This window comes from Nomascus leucogenys, chromosome 12 (genome assembly GCF_006542625.1).
Source record: "Nomascus leucogenys isolate Asia chromosome 12, Asia_NLE_v1, whole genome shotgun sequence".
Lineage (NCBI taxonomy): Eukaryota > Metazoa > Chordata > Mammalia > Primates > Hylobatidae > Nomascus > Nomascus leucogenys.
In genome coordinates this window covers 10,890,917-10,909,288 of record NC_044392.1, presented here as the reverse complement: position 1 = coordinate 10,909,288, position 18,372 = coordinate 10,890,917, and the positions used below count along the sequence as shown (strand labels likewise).

General features: G+C 39.2%; 1 protein-coding gene across 5 annotated transcripts in view; it reads left to right on the top strand.

Moving 5' to 3' along the window:
- HIVEP3 (HIVEP zinc finger 3) overlaps window positions 1-18,372 on the top strand; it is a 522,650-nt gene that overhangs the window by 88,702 nt on the left and 415,576 nt on the right. For 4 of the 5 annotated variants that reach the window (XM_030823604.1, XM_030823602.1, XM_030823600.1 and 1 more), the window contains exon 1: window positions 16,977-17,549. The gene's annotated coding sequence lies outside the window, so the exon portion shown is untranslated. Of the gene's footprint in view, window positions 1-16,976; window positions 17,550-18,372 lie in introns of those variants that run through there. The other variant, XM_030823601.1, reaches the window with a different exon arrangement.

The following is an 18,372-nucleotide window of genomic DNA, read 5'->3' as shown; positions in this document are numbered from 1 at the left end:
GATCAATTCTCCCCACGTAAAGAGGACTGGAAAGAAGACCATTAATGGAGGTTATCTCTGGAAAGAATGATTTCAGGGGTTATAAATGGTACCACTTTTATTTTCTGTTTTATAGATTTCAGTTTTTAGTTTATTGCTACTAGCATGCACTATTTTATTTTTATTTATGCTTTTAATGAAGAATATAAACATAGCTTTCTTTTTTGTAAAAAGGTTAGGACCAAATAGGGAGAATGATCTAATACTGGGGTAACCAAATGGTTTTCCTAGGACAGCCCTGTCTTATACCAGTGATTATAGTGTAATTATTAATACCTTTACCTCCAGTGTGTAATTATAGTGATTATAGTGTAATTATTAATACCTTTACCTCCAGTGTGTCCCATCATAAGAGCTTATGGTCATCCAATATAATAATACTTTAAAACCGTCATGGTACTGATATGGTTAATTCAGACTTCACAAATACCTTGAGATAACAGAATGATTTGATAGATACACCTTGAACCCCAATAAAAGACAGAATAGTCACACCTTGTATTGCTGCATCATCAGGAAATGAGGCATTCCAAGAGTTAATTTTTCTAACTGAAGCTTGCCCTCTAAGCATCAAAATGTTTTAACATTTAACTACTTTTGATGGAAATATTACTCTGTGATATTTTATATTTTCCCAGCTTCTTAAGTGGAGTAGACCAAACATAATGGAACTACTTCTTGTTGACACAAGTTATTGCAGAGCTTTCCACCTGGTGGACAAAAGCTCACTGGTGTGTTGTGAATGGATTACAGGTGTGTGGAAATATGATCCCTCCATCTCCACCTCTCAGGGAAACCAGGCCGGGCTTGAGGGGTGACAGAAGCCCCTGGATCAGTTGCCTCTTGCTGAGTCATCTGAATAGATTCATTTTCTGTGTGCATCTTGACTTGCACATGAGTCATCTGAATAGATTCATTTTCTGTGTGTGTCTTGACTTGCAGTAGGTCGGGAAGCATTAGTTACTGCTTTGTATTATAGTTCAGAGATCCTGGCAGGTGACCCTCCATCTTGGGGTTACAGAGGGTTATTTACATTTACCCTTGAACTGAATTTCCCTGAATTGACTACTTCTCCTTGCTCTTTGTAGCACTCTTCCTTTTTACTTTGCAGGCAATTGCCACTGCTTGTTACTGTCTTTCCTATGTAGTCTGCTATCTTATTTTACACAGGTTTGTTTAGGTTAGGTGAAATATACTTGAGTATAGCTTGACTCCCCTAACTGAAGATTTAGTGGTAGCTGTTCCCATTGTTGTCTTTGAAACTCATTGCTGTGCTGTTGCTATGCTCCAGGTATCTAAGATGATCTTAGAATATCACATTATGTTTCCTCATTAGAGATGGTAGAAATCTTATAGAGGGCTCTTTATTCTTAGTTAGTTGTAGTTTATTTTATATATATATATTATATATAAAGTATATACGTATATATGTATACAGAGAGAGAGTGAGAGAGATGTTTAAAAAACATGGAGGACAGTTATGCCCTCTTTGCAAACCAATCTCAGAAAGGTCAGTTGTCATGTTCACTCAACAAATAGTCCCTTGTTGCCATTCTGAAACTGAATGTCCTTGTGGCTGGACAACTGGACTCAGCCAATAAGGCATTTCTGATGCTTTTGTTTTCTTATGCAAGGATGGACCTTTTCCAGCATTGTAAATGACAGCAGGAAATACTCAATGGGGCACAGGAAATAATTAACATCATCTGGGATAGTCTGGCTCAGAAGTTAAAAGTAAGGACTTTAAAATCTGACCTGGGATTGAATTCTAGTTCTAGCATATGTTAATTCTGTGGATTAGATGAGTTTCTTAGTCCCTCTGAGTCCCACTTCTCTCACTGAGTTGTTGTGAAGATGAAATGAGAACATGTTTGCTATTAGCTAAGGATAGTTTTTGGCTAGTAGTGAGTGGTCACTAAATTGTAGTTGTTTCATTATCATTTTTAATAATAATAATATATGGAGTAGTTAATGATTAATGACAAGACTTACCTTTGGGGAAGCTAGAATAAATAATAAAACATAAGTATAATATTTTTGTCATTGGCCTAATTTTGAGTAATTAGTTGCCTGTCATATTTCTCACTCAGTAGTGACATGTATGAACAATTCTGAAATTAAATGGACTAGAAGGCCTCTAGAGTTATTTTATTCTTCACTATCCATGGTGTTTACTATGTGGCATCATATTCTTTGCCAGGCAATTGCAGGCTGGTAGATGCTTTCAGCAAGACAGTTGTCCTGGATTATAACTGACTGATAGTTTACACAGATTCTGCCTTCCACTTTTTGAAAAATTGGTACATTATTTGTACTTTACTTAACTCCTATAGGATTTTCCCCATATATCTTACATTTCTCAAAAACAACAGATAGAGGTGTTTTTGGAACATCTGTCATTCCTAAAGCTCTTTAAGCAAGTTTCCAAGAGGATAGTGACTACCCTGACCAACTGCTGTACCTTCTTCTGTTTGCTGTTGCAAAAGATGCAGAAGTACCTATAAGAAGGTAGACTTCTAGTTTCTTCTCAAAGATGTAGAGAGCTGGGAAGGATTGTTCCTAAACTTATAGTGAAAAAAAATCTTTACGAATAGAAAGTTCACAACTTTTCTTGAGCTTACTGGAGTCCTAACATTGCTGGGTACGCAGCAGGCCCAAAATCGAGAAAGAGATAGGTATCTTCAGGGAGAAATGAGATAAGAGCTCTGACTTACCTAAGCAAGAAACATACCTGTATGAATTCAGCTAAGGTGGTTGTTGAATAGGTGGAATCTGGCCTAATGAACTCTAGTAGAAGAGGGCAAAGCCCTAGGGATAATAAATAAAAGGAGATCACACTTTCTTTCTTAGACTCATTTCTCCATGAACCCCATCACAGGTTCACAGAAATGGTTGGGAGAGTCTACAGAAAATCTCCCTTGTAGTGAATTGCTGGAGGAGAGGAAAAGAAACTGCTGTGAGAGGGGTGAGAAATTCTACCTGGACCTTTATTCCCTACCTCCCCTATGAACAGAAGCCTTAATTAGTGTGACATGTATGTAGAAGGGAGCAAACGTTATCACTCTTAGGATACTGGTAAAATCCCATTACATCTGAGATAAGGGAACAGGGAAAAAATCTTAATTCCTGGGGAAAGGATGGGTATACATTCCGGATTCAGAAGTGACCCAGGGGAGGGATGGGATCACTGGGAAGGATGCTGCTTCAGGACTCAGTGATATAGTGCTTGCCTAAGACTACAGCTTAATCAGAACAATAGAAACCATTTCCTCCACACACCCCCAAACCAGGCTAACAAGAGAAGGCAGAAAAAGAAAAGAAAAGAAGAAAAAACAGAAGGAACAAAAAAACAGCTAGCAAAATAGATTTTAATTTAACCATTTCAATAATCACATTAAACGTGAATGGTCTAAACATACCAGTTAAAAGATGGAGATTGTCAGATTGTATAAAAAATTAAGAACCAGCTATACACTTTCTATAAGAAACCCACTTTAGTTATAAGACAGATGGGTTAAAAGTAATAGAATAGAAAAAGATATGCTGTGCAAACACTAATCAAAATAAAGCTGAAGTCTTTATATTAATATCAGACAAATGAGACTTTTAGAACAATGATTATTATCTGGGATAAAAAGGAACATCGAATAATTATAAAGGGCTTGATTATCCAAGAAGACATAACAATACTAAACATGTATGTACCTAACGACAGTGTTTCAAAATACATGATGCAAAAGCTGATAGAATCAAAAAGTGAAATAGATAATTTCACAATTACAGTTGAAAACAGTGCTTGTTTTTCAGTAAATGATAGAACAAATGGAAAGAAAATCGTCAAAAATATAGATGACTTGAGCAATATTATCAACCAACTTGACCCAGTTGATATTTATAGAATACTTTATACAACAACACTTCTTTCTAAAGTGCATATGAAACATTCTCCAAATGATACTATATTCTGGGCCATAAAGCAAATTTAACAACCTTAAAAGACTAGAAACGATAGAAAGCATAGTCATGAACTATAATGGAATTAAGCCAGAAATCAATAATAGAAAGATAAGTGGAAAATCTTCAAATGTATGGAGATAAAACAACACATATCTAAATAAACCATTTGTCAGAGGAAGTCTTAAGGCAATTAAAAAAGCATTTTGAACTGAATGAAAAAGAATTACAACATATCACAATTTGGGAAATGAAGCTAAAGTAGTGTATAGATGGAAATTTATAGAGTTAAATGCTTACACTACAAAAGAGGAAAGGTCTTCAATCAGTAAGGTAAGCATCCACCCTAAAAAGAAAAAAACTAGATAAAGAAGAACAAATTAAAACTAATGCAAGCAGAAGGAAGAAAATAATAGGAGCAAAAATCAATACATTTGAAACAAAAAAGCAATTTGGATATATCAATCAAACCAAAAGCTGGTTCTTTGAAAGATCAGCAAAATTAATGAACTTCTAGGCAGACTGACCAAGAAAAAAGAAGATACAAATTATCAATATCAGAAATGAAAGAAGGGACATCACTCCTGACCCTATAGACATTAAAAGAATAATAAGGTAGTGCAACAAACAACTCTGTGCCCATAAATTTGACAGCTTAGGTGAAATGAACCAATTCCTTGAAGGATAGACATACTAAAATTCATTCAAGAAGAAATATATATCTTCAATAGTCCCATATCTTCTAGGGAAATTGAAGTTATAGTTAAAAGCCTTCCAAAAACAAACAAGCAAAAAACAAAACAAAACAAAAAAACGCAAGGCTAGTTCAACACTGGAAAATCAAAGAGTGAAATTAAATATATTTACAGAACTAAGGAAAAGAAAAACCATGACTATCTCAATAGATTTACAAGAAGCACTTTAAAAATTAATCATCTATTCATGATTAAAACTATCTGCAAACTATGAATAGAAGGCAATTTTCTTAACCTCATAAAGAGCATCTATAAAAGGCTACAGCTAACAATACACCTACTGGTGAAAAACTAAACACTTTCCCCTTAATACAAAAACAATGCAAGATGTTCTCTCTTATGACTCCTATCTGACTTCATATGGAAAGTCCTAGATAGTACAATAATGCAAGAAAAAAAAATAAAGGCTTAAAGATTTAAAAGGAAGAAAGGAAACAATGTCTTTTCACGTGTAACTTTATTGTCTTTGTAGAAAAACCCAAAGGATCATTAAAAAGTTTCTAGGACTAATAAGTGAGTTTAGTAAGGTTGCAAGATACAAAGTCAATTGTATTTCCCTTCATGCTAGCAATGAACGTATGGACTTTGAAATTTAGAGAGCAATAGCCTTTTCAGTAGCACCAAAACCCACAAATTCTTAGGTATAAATCTAACAAAAACAATATTCAGGATATGTATGCTAAAATCTAGAAAATCCTGGTGAAAGCAATTAAAGAACAGTAAAATAAATAGAGATACTATATTCATGGATCAGAAGACTCAATATTGCTAAGATGTCAGTTTGTCCCCATTAAAACAAATCTGAAAAAGCACAAAGTTGGAGGACTCAGACAGTACCCAATTTCGAGACTTGTTAACGAAGTTATAATAATCAAGGAAGTGTAGTGTTGACAAAATGATAGATACAATAATCAGTGGAACAGAGTTGAGAGCCCAGAGGTAGACCCACACAAATATAATCACCTCATTTTTGACAAGGGTGAAGAAATGAGTCTTTTCAATAAAGGGTGTTGGAACAATTGGATATCTATATGCAAGAAAATGAACCTCAACACATACCTCACACCTTAGAAAACAACTGAGAAAAAGATCATAGATCTAAATGTAAAAGATAAAACCACAACACATCTAGAAAAAAAATCATAGGAGAAAATATTTATGACCTTTGGTTTGGCAAGGAGATTTTAGATACAACATTAAAAGCACAATCAATAAAAGAAACATTAATGAATTGAACTCGAAATAAAAATTTTGCTCTGTGAAAGACAATGTTAAGGGAATAAAAAGACAAGACACAGATTGTGAGAAAATATTTGCAATCACATATGTAATGAAGGACTTGTATCCAGAATATATAAAGAAATTTCAAGCTTCAGCAAGAAAGTAAACAACTCTATAAAAAATGGGCAAAATATTTGAACATATCTTTTACCAAAGAAAGCATATGATGGCAAATAAGCATATGAAGAGACACCTAACATTATTTTTAATTAGGGAAATCAAAGTTAAAACCACAATGAACTATCATGCATATCAATTAGAATAGCTACAATTAAGAAAAAACAAACCTGACAACAGTAAGTGTGTGCTGGCAAGGATGCAGAGCCACTGGAACTCTTTCATGTTCTTGTTAAGAATGCACAATGGTACAACCACTTTGGGAAGTAGTTTGGCAATTTCTTATAAAATTAAAGATATACTTATTATATGATCCAGCAATCCCACTCCTTGGTATTTACTCAAGTGATTGAAATTTTGTGTTCACTTAGAAACCCATACACGAATATTTATAACAGCTCTACACATAAACACCCAAACTGGACACAACTGAGATGTTCTTCAACAGGCAAACAGAAGTGATATATCCATAAAATGGAACACTGTTCATCTGTAGAAAGGCACAAGTATTGATTCATGCAACATCATGGATGAATCTTAAATCCATTTTGCTAAGTGAAAGAATCCAGACCCAAAAAGTGCATATTTTACCATTCCATAGGACACTTTAGAAAAGGCAAAACTACAGTTATGGGAAATGCATTGCCAAGGGTTGGGGTTTGGGTTGGGGTTGACTGCAAGGGAGCAACATGAGGTAACTTTGTGGTTGATGGAACTGCTTTATATGGTACTGTGCTGGTGGCTACAAAACTCTATGTATTTGTCAAACCCATAGATCTGTACACCATAAAGTGTAAATTTTGCCATATGCAAATTAAGAACAAAATCAATCAGGATACTGAGGAACCCAAGATGTAATGCAGAATATGACAAATGAATCTAACTGCATTGCACATGTATAACATAAATTCATTGAAGATGATGAGGAAGAAGGGAGCTGACCTAAGTAACTTTGGAATCCTGTAAGGCTAAAGACAAAAAGAACTGTACACAGACACTGTACTCTACATGATAAATCTGTCCTTCACAGGGGTATGTGTCAACCATTCTAAAACCATTTTACATATATACTAGGAATGAACAATAAGTAAATATATTATTGATAATAAGACGCAGGTGTCTGTCTGAGAAAGAAGTTACTAATAAGCAAAGCAGAATGATGGAGTGAATCCATGGTGTTTGATTAGAGTCAGAGGTATCACTATTAACTCATGTTTAAACATATATATATATATAAACACATGTACACACACTCACACATATACACTGATAGATACGGAAATATAGGTGTGTATTCATGGATAAATATACATATGTATGTTTCCTAGCTCTGTCTACTGAGATGGCCTGTAGCACTGTAGCACTAAAAGCACTGACATCCCAGTAGCAGTGAGCACATCAGGTTCCCCAATCTTGGTCTCTAAATGCTATTATTTAATAAAAGGAGCCAGGACTCCTTGGAAACATAGGCTCCAGGACTAGGTAGGAAAACTACAAGATGAGCCTGGAGCATCTTCTGGTGCTAGAAAGTAAGAAAGTGCTGAACAAGAACAATAACAATGGGAATATGCAGAGTACAGACACTAACCTGAAAAAGCTCTTATTGGCCAAAGCTGGAACAATTTAGGTCAAAAAAATAAGTAAGGATATATTGGGTTATAACTCAAAGAATAAAATAACTATCCATGAGTCTGTGTTGACAAAAATAAAAGTTGAATAAACTGATTATTTGATGGGGAGAAAGGACAGTTCTTCCTTACCAGAAGAATTCCAATGAATAAATAGAGAGAAGTGGAGGAAATAGAAAATCACCCCTAGAACACTGCAGTCATAGTTGCTGCAGACAGTTCACCTGATAACTGTTAAACTAATGGGTATAAGTTTGAGAAACATGGTGTTTGCATAGTCTCAAAGTATTTGAGACTCCCAATATTTATCAATTGCAAAGGAAAAAATAGTAATTTCATAGTGGAGAAACCTGGCAGATACCACCTTAACCAAGGGATAATGTGGGGTCTCACTAAGTTGCTCAAGCAATCCTCCTGCCTCTGCCTCCCAAAGTTCTGGGATTAGAGATGTGAGCCACCTCACCCAGACAGTAAGACATATTAACAGCATGTCTCCCTTCCCCAGTTCGATGCACTGAGAAGAGTGCATCATTTCTGTGGCATTCTTGCCAAAACTCCATAATCCCGGTTTAATCGTGAAAAAACATCAGACAAACCCAAATTGAGGGACTGTCTACAAAATACCTGCCAAGTACTCTTCAAAGGGGTCAAGGGCAAGAAAGACAAGGAAAGACTGAGGAATAGTCACAGATCAGAGGAGACCAAGGAGAAATGACAACTAAATGCAGTGTGGGATCCTGAATTGAATCCTGGAATGAAAAAGGACATCAGTGGAAAAACCAGTAACATTAGAGAAAATTCTGTAGGTCAATTAATAGTATTGTACCAATCTCAATTTCCTAGTTTTAATAATTGTACTATGGTTATGTAAGATGTTTCTGATAGTGAAAACTGGGTAAAGGGTGTATGGAAACTTGCACAATCTTTACAATTCCTCTATAAGTCTAAAATTATTTCAAAATAAAAAGAAAAAAAGTAGGGAGAGCATTTGATTAAATAGCCCTGAAGGAAAGAAATGAAGAATCCTCTGGGTTATAAGGGACACTTTAGACGGTGAGTGAGACTTGTGGAAGAACATTTTGCATATCACCTGGGCACTCCTGTAACCCACTGTAGTCTTTGGACTGTAATTTGAGAATTACTGTAATAGGGTCATCTGACTCAACTCATTTAAAGACATCCTATTTTTAGGGATATTATTTAACTCTTTCTTAAAAATTGCTTTAAAAAGCAATAGATGCTTTTACAAGCCTTTTTTTTTTTTTTTTTTTTTGAGACTGAGTCTCGCCCTGTCACCCAGGCAGGAGTGTAATGCTGCAATCTTGGCTCACTGCAACCTCTGCCTCCTGGGTTCAAGCGATTCTCCTGCCTCAGCCTCCTGAGTAGCCGGGATTATAGGTACGCTTCACCACGCCTGGCTAATTTTTTGTATCTTTAGTAGAGACGGAGTTTCACCGTGTTGGCCAGGCTAATCTTGAACTCCTGACTTCGTGATCTGCCCACCTCTGCCTCCCAAAGTGCTGGGACATAGGCGTGAACCACTGTGCCCCGCCTACAGGCCGTTTTTAAAAGATAATTCTTTTATCCTTCTAAGAGAGGTATGAAGTTTTTTTTCTTCTTGCTTTTATGGACTGTGATTACTGGGGAGAAGGGTTGCAAATTGGTGGTCCATCTTCTGATTCCAATCGTTTTTAGCTACACAGCTTTCAGCTTTTTCATTTTTAAAATGATATGTAGAGAGGCATGAACACTCCAGTTCTCTTTTGCTTATGCCAAGGTACTTTGCACACTTACGTTACTTGATTGGCCCTGAAGGCACATGAGTTTTTTACCCCAGGTGAATGTAATAAATTACATGTGATTTGGGGTGTTTATTCACTATTCTCTAGTCATGACTTTAATGACTTTTTAATGACTTTGCTATGTTTGTCTTGCAGCATTTTTGGGTAGTCTGTGGGTTGCCACAAGAGAACTCCACCCCACCCCCAAAACACACACACACAGTTTGTTTAGCCAGAATACACAAACTGACCAGAAGCCAGGTGGCCTGTCTCAGTGCAGGATTGGGTGGCTCCCAAGGGTGCCCATTTGGGAGATGTCAAATGGGTACCCAAAGGAGGATCTCACCAGATCAGAGAAACTCATTTGTGCTACACCACACTCCTTTTGTACTAGAAGCTTACAAGACTGAGGGAAATACTCCAATCACTTTGCTTAATACTTCCCAGAAGGGAATTCTTACCAACATCAGACTCTTCCGGTTCTTGAACCCAAACAGCCTGACAAGGCTACATCCTTGCCTGAGACAGAAAGCTGAGTCAGACTCCAGGAGCTGGTAGCTGAGCAGAGTCTCTACCTCAAACTTTCTAGTGTGCTAGAAAGCTGAAACTCACAGTGGCTTATCACTACGGTTGTCAGAATTAGCCATGGAGCCTTAAAGATATACATATGCCAAGACCCTCCTGTAGCAACTTGGAAGCATCCATATTTTCCCTAAAACTCCATAGGGTTTTTGATACATAACCTCAAGTAGGACCTTCAGGCTGCAAGAAACTTTAGCTAACATATTTTAAAAATTTCTCTTAATATTCCTTTTTTTTGTTCACAAATTTATGACTATTCCACTTAAGGCACTAATGGGGGCACTTAAGGCACTAATAACTTCACAATGGGGGAAGTTCCCAGCACAGTGACTGGAACATAGTAAGCTCTCCATAACTGCTCATCTCCTTCCTTTCCTCCTTCTACTTCATTTGGACCTTATTTTGATCTGCTATTTCTTTCCCCTACAAACTGAGGTCATAGCCTCCCTGTCGCTCCTTTCCCTTCCCCACAGCCACCTCCCCCAGCCTCTGGTACCACCATTCTACTCTCTACTCTTATGAGTTTGACTTTTTAAGATTCCACTTATAAGTAAGCTCATCAGGTGTTTTGATGAGCACTGTGTTTAGCTTGAGTGCCACAAATAAAGTGCCTTTGAAGAATGATGTGAAATTACAAAGGATAGAAGCTGGTTTGAGTGACAGAATTAGATCCCAGATGTCAGGGCAAAATGATGGGCTGATTTGAACAATATGAAACATAATAGGGCTAAATGTAAGGTCTTGTAGTGGGGTCCAGGTGACCAGGTTAGGGAAGGGACCCCAGGTGAATTTCTAAGAACAATAATGTTTGGAGGCATGGGTTACTTTTAGCCTAGAGAAGCTCAGACTCTTAATGACCTGATCAATGGCTTCAGATATTTGAAGGACATTCAGGTGGTTTGGAGATACCCTTGTTTTGTATGTACCCAAAGAGAAGAACAAAAATCGGTGAGAAAAAGCTCTGGAACAGAGACTGCAGCTGCATAAGGACTTTCTCATGATCACTTATCATTTATGGAACCCTTATTCCCAGGCACTGTTCTAAGCACTCTACATAGATGGTCTCACTGTATCTTCAACTGCCCCAGTGGGTAGGTACCTTTCCTACCTCTACTTAATAGATGAGAAGAAGTCAGTGTTAGGAGGTTATATAACTTGCCCAAGGACATTTTGCTACTAAGTGGTAGGGCCATAACAACTCCAACTCTCCACCATCTCCTTGCATGTGACTTATGAGGTAAGATATATAAATAATTTAGCAACACCAGGTACATAGTAAGTATTGTTGTCGGCAATAATAATAATGATAGTCCCTAGGAAGTACTATGTTTCTCATCATGGTGGTTGTAGTTTTCTATGGCTGCCATAACAAATGACCACAAACTCAGTTATTTAAAACAACCCATTTCTCTGCTTACAGTTTTAGAGGCCAGAAATCCAAAATCAAGGTATTGATAGGGCTATGCTCCCTCTGGAGTCTCAGGGGAGGGTCCATTCCTACCTCTTTCTGCTCCTGGTGGCCTCTGGCATTCCTTGGCTTGTGGCTGCATCCCTCCAATCTCAGCCTCTGTAGTCACGTTGCCCTCTAGCCCATCTCCTACCTCAGTCCTATAAGGATACTTGTGATTTCATTTAGGGCCCTCCTGGATAATCCAGGATCTCTCCTCATCTCAAGATCATTAATGTAATCACATCTTTTGCAATATAAGGTGAAATTCAGTTTCTAGGGATTAGGGGGTAGATATCTTTCGGTGCCAGCAATTAGCCTATCACAATGGTATCTAAGCATAGACTGGATGACCACGTGCTTTTCTTTCCACTATTAGAAAAAAAACTTCATAGAATTCTATGATTTACAGTATTGGTCAATCATAACACCTGTCTTTCCCTTGTGGAATTTTTGTGTATGTGAAAATAGAATATTTTTAAAGCCTTATTTTATTTTTAATTGACAGATAACACTTGTATATATTTATGGGTACAATATGATGTATCAATACATGCATAGTGTACATTATGGAATGACCAAATCAGGCTAATTAGCATATTAATCACCTCAGATATTTCTCCTTTCTTTGTGGTGAGAACATTTAAAATCTTCTCTTTTAGCTATTTTGAAATATACAGGACATTATTATTATTAACTGTAGTCACCATGCTGTACAGTAGGGCACCAGAACTTATTCCTCCTGTATAACTGAAACTTTGTTCCCATTGGCCAATGTCACTCCTTTCCCTTCCCCCCAGCCACCTCCCCCAGCCTCTGGTACCACCATTCTACTCTCTACTCCGATGAGTTTGACTTTTTAAGATTCCACTTATAAGTAAGCTCACACAGTATTTGTTTCTCTGTGCCTGGCTTAATTCACTTAACATAATGTCCTCTAGGTTTATCCATGTTTTCACAAATGGCAGAATTTCCTATATGAAAACAGAATATGTTTTTAACAAGATATCAGTTAGAGGTAAAACTTACATTTTTTCAAATACATAGCCACAGTCCAACACTATTTATTGAATAACACATTCTTTCCTCCACTGCTTTAAAATTCAGTTTTTATTTCTTAACTACCTTGTAGTAACCAGGTTTATAGCTAAATTTGTTTCTTGACTTCCATCAATCCACTTTGTAGGTTTCTGCATTTGTACTGTGCCATTTTGTTTACTGTAGCATTAAAGTATATATTTCTAACTGATGAATTGTCCTCCTTTATTATTCTTCATCAATTTTTTTGATCAATGACTCTTTTACTGTTTTTGTTTTGTCATCATCTATTTCAATTAAAAAAATCCTTATTATCATTTTAATGTGGTCTTGGGAAGAAGAGGAAATAGATGGAATTATTGGCCTGCTATAACAATCCTCTCTTTCTTTTATCTCTTTCCTTCCTTCCTTCCTTCCTTCCTTCCTTCCTTCCTTCCTTCCTTCCTTCCTTCCCTCCCTCCCTCCCTCCCTCCCTCCTTCCTTCCCTCCCTCCCTCCTTCCTTCCCTCCCTCCCTCCCTCCTTCCTTCCTTCCCTCCCTCCCTCCTTCCTCCCTTCCTTCTTCCTTTTTTAGTGATTTTACCTGTTTCCATTGAGATTTTCTATTTTTTTGTTATAATTATATGGAAGTTTAATTTCAGACACATATATGTAAGAGATAGATATAGATATGAATTCAAATCTGGAATAAATGTACATATACTCTTATCTTTCAAGACTTCTAACAATTAAATTTTACAACTGTATTCTCAATTATTTTTATATTTGACCACATATTTCATTGGCTTTATTCATTACATTTTTTATATAACATATCTTCTCCTTTCTTGAATTTGTTATCCTGCCTTATTTTTTCCTCAGCTGGAAGAGATCTTCAAGTAACCTTAAATTTTTTTTAATAAAGGGTGTTTGGGTGATATAATTTCTGTGTCTTTGAACATACCTTTCTTTTTCATTGCATAAGAGAAATTATAGTTTGGCAGCTGGTAGAATTCTTAAATTGTAATAATGTTCCCTTAGAATTCTACAGAAATTGTACCAGTGTCTTTTAGCATAGTGTTACAGATGAGAAGTATGATATTAGTCTGATTTTCTTTCCTTTTAAGCAACCTGATTTTTCTCCTTTATGAGGAAGCTTGTCATTGTTTGTCTTTGCTCTTGGAGTATCAGAGTACATCTGGAAGTGTATATTCTTTCAGTAGTCCTGCTGCCTAGCACAGCATTTGATCTAAGGCCTAAAGACTTTCTTCAGGTTAAGGAAATGTTCTTCTGTTATTTCCTTGATTATTGATTTCTTCTTCATTAATGATGTCTCCATCTGGAACTCCTATTAGGCTAATATTGATTGGATATTCTGGATCTATCTGTTATATCTTATGTTTTATCTGATGTTTTAAATCTCTTTTGTGTGTGTGTGGTGTGTGTGTGTGTGTGTGTGTGTGTGTACTTTTTAGGGAGGGGCAGTGGCATTTCAAACGGAGCTGATATCCTGCCCCTATTTAACCTTTGGCTTCTATTATATTTGGAACAAACCTCTCACTTTCCAAAGAAGCTGTGGACCTATTTCTGGGTCCAGCCATTCTGTGTGGAGAAACTGACCATGTTCCTGATGTCCCTTAATTTGCCTTTATACTGCTGCCTATGATTCCCCTCCAATCCTGATTCTCTGAGTTTGGGATTTTCCAAGACTGTTTTCTGGAAACCTGTACACTTATTTCTTAGGGGTCTGTATTAGTCTGTTCTCACACTGCTAATAAAGACATACCTGAGACCAGGCAATTTATGAAGAAAAAGAGGTTTAATGGACTCACAGTTCCACATGGCTGGAGAGGCCACACAATCATGGCGAAGGTGAAGGAAGAGCAGAGGCACATCTTACATGGTGGCAGGCAAGAAAGCGTGTGCAAGGGAACTACCCTTTATAAAACCATCAGATCTCATGAGACTTATTCACTATCACAAGAACAGCATGGGAAAAACCTGCCCCCATGATTCAATTACCTTCCACCAGGTCCTTCCCATTACATGTGGGGATAATGGGAACTACAATTCAAGATGAGATTTGGGTGGGGACACAGCCAAACCATATCAGGGTCTTTGCAGAATCATGAGCTTATCAGTACTAATTAGTTTTTCCTCCCATGTCCCATCTACTTTGTATCTTCCCATATTATTCAAAATGTCTGCTTTATTGATGACATCTTTCCCTGATTCCCAGCATTGCCAGTGAATTTACCGTTCCCCAAACCAAAAGCCCCAGTATGGAAATAGTGGAGAGTTCTGACACATCATATGGATAGCTGGACCAAATGACCTTCTAGCCTCATCTAACTCTGGGAGGCTTTTTCTTTAAAGCAGCATAATTAAAGGGTTGAGAAACAACTTTTACTGAAAAGGCCAGAGAGATAGAGTTTAGTTTACTCAGGAGAACAGAATAAGGTGAGACTTAAATGGTGAGTCACACTAAGCCTGCTGAAGATACAGCAGGAGGGACTAAGATTAAATTACAGCCGAAGTGATTCATCTTGGTCACTACAAAGATCATTTAACCCTTAAAAAGTTGTGTGGCATCATGATACATTGCAAAGCCAAGTTACAAAGCCTCATTTTCCTGGAGCTGTTCTCTTTAAAGGTAAGAGGATGGACTCGAATCACCTTCTGAATTATCTGACAGCCCTGTGACATGATTATACTTTGGTGCCTGAGATGTTAGATGGGAAATAAACAGCAGCATCTAGTAAACTCTCCTGGGGTAAAAACAAAACAAAACAAAACAAAACAAAATCATCTTGTTTTCACCCAGTCTTACTGATTTTTTTAGTGTGAAGACAGAATGTTTTTGTCAAAAAACAAGTTCTCCAAATTTATAAACCTGATTGGAGACATCCTTAGTTTCTTCTCAAACATGCTGGGAAAACAGGAATGTCACTGAGACCCCTTCACCATCCCCTCGCAGCCCCTATTCCCCGGGGCTGGGTAGAGGGAGAAGCAGGAGGCAGGGGCTGGATCAGGGAGAGAGGGACAGGCTCTCTGTGGTAGGTCTGTGCCTTGTCACAGAGCCTCCTGGGCTCAGGTCTGTGGTGGCCACGGGAGAGCCAGCTCCACGCTGTGTGGCTGGTGACATTTCCAGCTGCCAGGGCCCAGCCAATCAGTGATGGGCCCAGCTTGCTTGGGCGATGACACAGGAAATATGATAATTTTCTGCCAAAGGGCCCTGGAAGAGGGGAAGGAAGAGAGTGTGTGTGTGTCGCTGGGAGGGGTCCACACAGGAGCGCCTGCGATGAGGTGGGAGGGTGACAGTGCACTTGTTTTCACGGTTTGCCTGGCAGGACTAGGCAAGGGAGGGAATGGGCTGTGATGCTGGAGCGGCTGTAGGAGCGCCCCTGTAGCTCCCGAGGTGAGCCACTGCCGCTGCTCTTAGGCAGGAACCAGCGGAGGAGCAGACAGCGCCATGCTGGAGCTCTGGGGCTGGGGTGAAAAAGAAACTGTCAAAGACATTTGCCTTCTTATCACACGTGAGCAAGGTTAGGACTCTTGTTTCTTCTCAGTGCTACCTCTTTAAAAGCCAGAACAAAACTGCAGTAAACACCATCTGGGTGGCTGAAGTACTCGAAGAATAATTTTTTTCAAAAAAATTTAGGCTGGAGGTTGTCTCTCCCCCTACCCTGTTTTTCTACTTCCATACCTCCATGCTCACCCTTAAAAGAAAAATGAAAAACAAAACAACAACAGAACTCAATAACAAAATCTTGAAGAAGGGCCTAAGTCTGAATCATAAAGACTCTAACTAAGGTTCAGATGGTACTTCTGATTCCTGATTCTGGTTGAAAGAAAATATGTCTTGGAATGCGGTGTGGCTCTGGATTATGTTCGAGTTTAGAAATAGTGCCAGAGCTATTCTTTAATTTGTGGACATGGACCCTGAGACTGCAGAGCAAGGCAGGGCAGGGCAAGGAGTGCCCGTGTTGAGCTCTCGGGTGCAGAGGCCCCACTCCCTTCAGCCACTGTTGAGGCTCCCCGGCCCCTGATCTGCAGCCAGAGGCTGCTGAGATGTGACACGCCTGCTGACGAGAGTGCCCTGTCTCGTCTGACCCATGAACATGGGTGTTCAGAAGTGAAGGATCATGGTGTTTACATAACGTGCCGATTAGTCACTGAGAAGCTCATCAGTGCAATAAATATTTATGGCTTGCATTTGCATTTTTTTCTCTCTCCACGTATATATGTATAATATATGTGCATATATTATACACATATGTTGTTTTTTAAAAAGCACCAATAAATGAAATCCTTATCACTGTGTGCAAGCCTACTGTGGCTTTAGGCATGGGACTGGCTTCCTGCGCTGGGAGTGATAGCTATTCCGAAGTGATAATTGGTGTACTGTGTCTTTAAAAGGTTAAAACCCCTTTCAAAAAAGGTCTGGACTCCTAGTGGAAAAGACAAGCGAGGCATGGGTTGGCTCTGGATTCAGAAAACAGCTGCTGATTAGATTCTGTGTCTGCGGGCTGAATTTATTCCGTGTTTTTCAGCAGCACGAATTCAAGAGGGATGCTTCTGTTTGGGTTTCTGATCGTGATTTATATTTATTCAGAGGAATAACAGAGGGTGGATCTGTTCCCGGCGCGAGCATGCTCACAACCAGCCGACTCTCCCATTATCCAACTGCCTAGTTTGGTGCTTCAATGTACATGGCTATTCCGTGTGCATATGTGTGTATACAAACACGCATGCATGCCTGGATGGACATACGTATGCACAGGTTATTTTTTAAGGACAATTCTTTCAATAAGGTCTTTACCCCTTACTTGAAACAGGTGTTCATGAAAAAAATGCACAAAATCCTGACTGGCCGGAATAATTCATGAAGAAGGGGCTGGATCCGTGGGTCAGAGAACACAGGACCAGTTTGCCATCCCAAGGCCGAAGGTAGGGGACTCTGGGTTTTTATTCGGCGGATGGATTCCTTGCGCTGTATTTTACCTTGTGATTGTGTTTTTGCCTGAGGCCGCACCGAGAAGCAGGATAGCGAGCTGCGATTCCATTTTGTGGCTGCCTTTCTTAGGCAAGGTGTGCGGCTGCCGAGACGCAGGGGCCGGCCGGGTGGGCTGCGCGTGGCGGCCAGTGCCCCCGGTGGGCTGAGCGCGCTGCTCGGCCTGGTGCTGGGGAGCGGCGCGAGCCTCAAGTGACCCCCGCGCGTCAATCACAGGCGGCGGCGGCGGCGGCGGCGGGGGGGCTGTAACCCTGTGCGCGCCGTGCGCTCCAGCGCTGCTTGCAGCAGGCTCTGCTGGGCTCTGCACCCGCGCACTGGCGGCCGGCTCCATAGGAGCCTCGGCTGAGGGACTTAGGCATCGCGTCCCGTGGCACCTGCGTTTTCTTGTGCTGCCGTGGCTTGCTGCTCCGGATTGTTTAGTCGGACTGCAGTAGCCTGCTTGGTTGAGAATGAGATTCGTATGATGCTGGTTGCTGAGACAGAAGGGATAGCTTTCTCTTTCCCCCTTAATCCTAGCCCCCTGAAAATATTCCTAAAGCAAAATAATCTCCCAACCCCCAACCCGACCCAACCAAACCCAAACCAAACTCCTATTCTATAGGGGATTCTTGCCTCTCTGCTAGCAGAGAGAGTGTACTCTCCAAGTTACGCCCCACATTTTACTGTCTTCTAAATGGAAACACTGATGGTGCCGAATGGTCCCTGATGATGTTGTCCAGGCTGCTGAGGACTCCTGAGTGTGGCAGTGGTGCAGAGGAA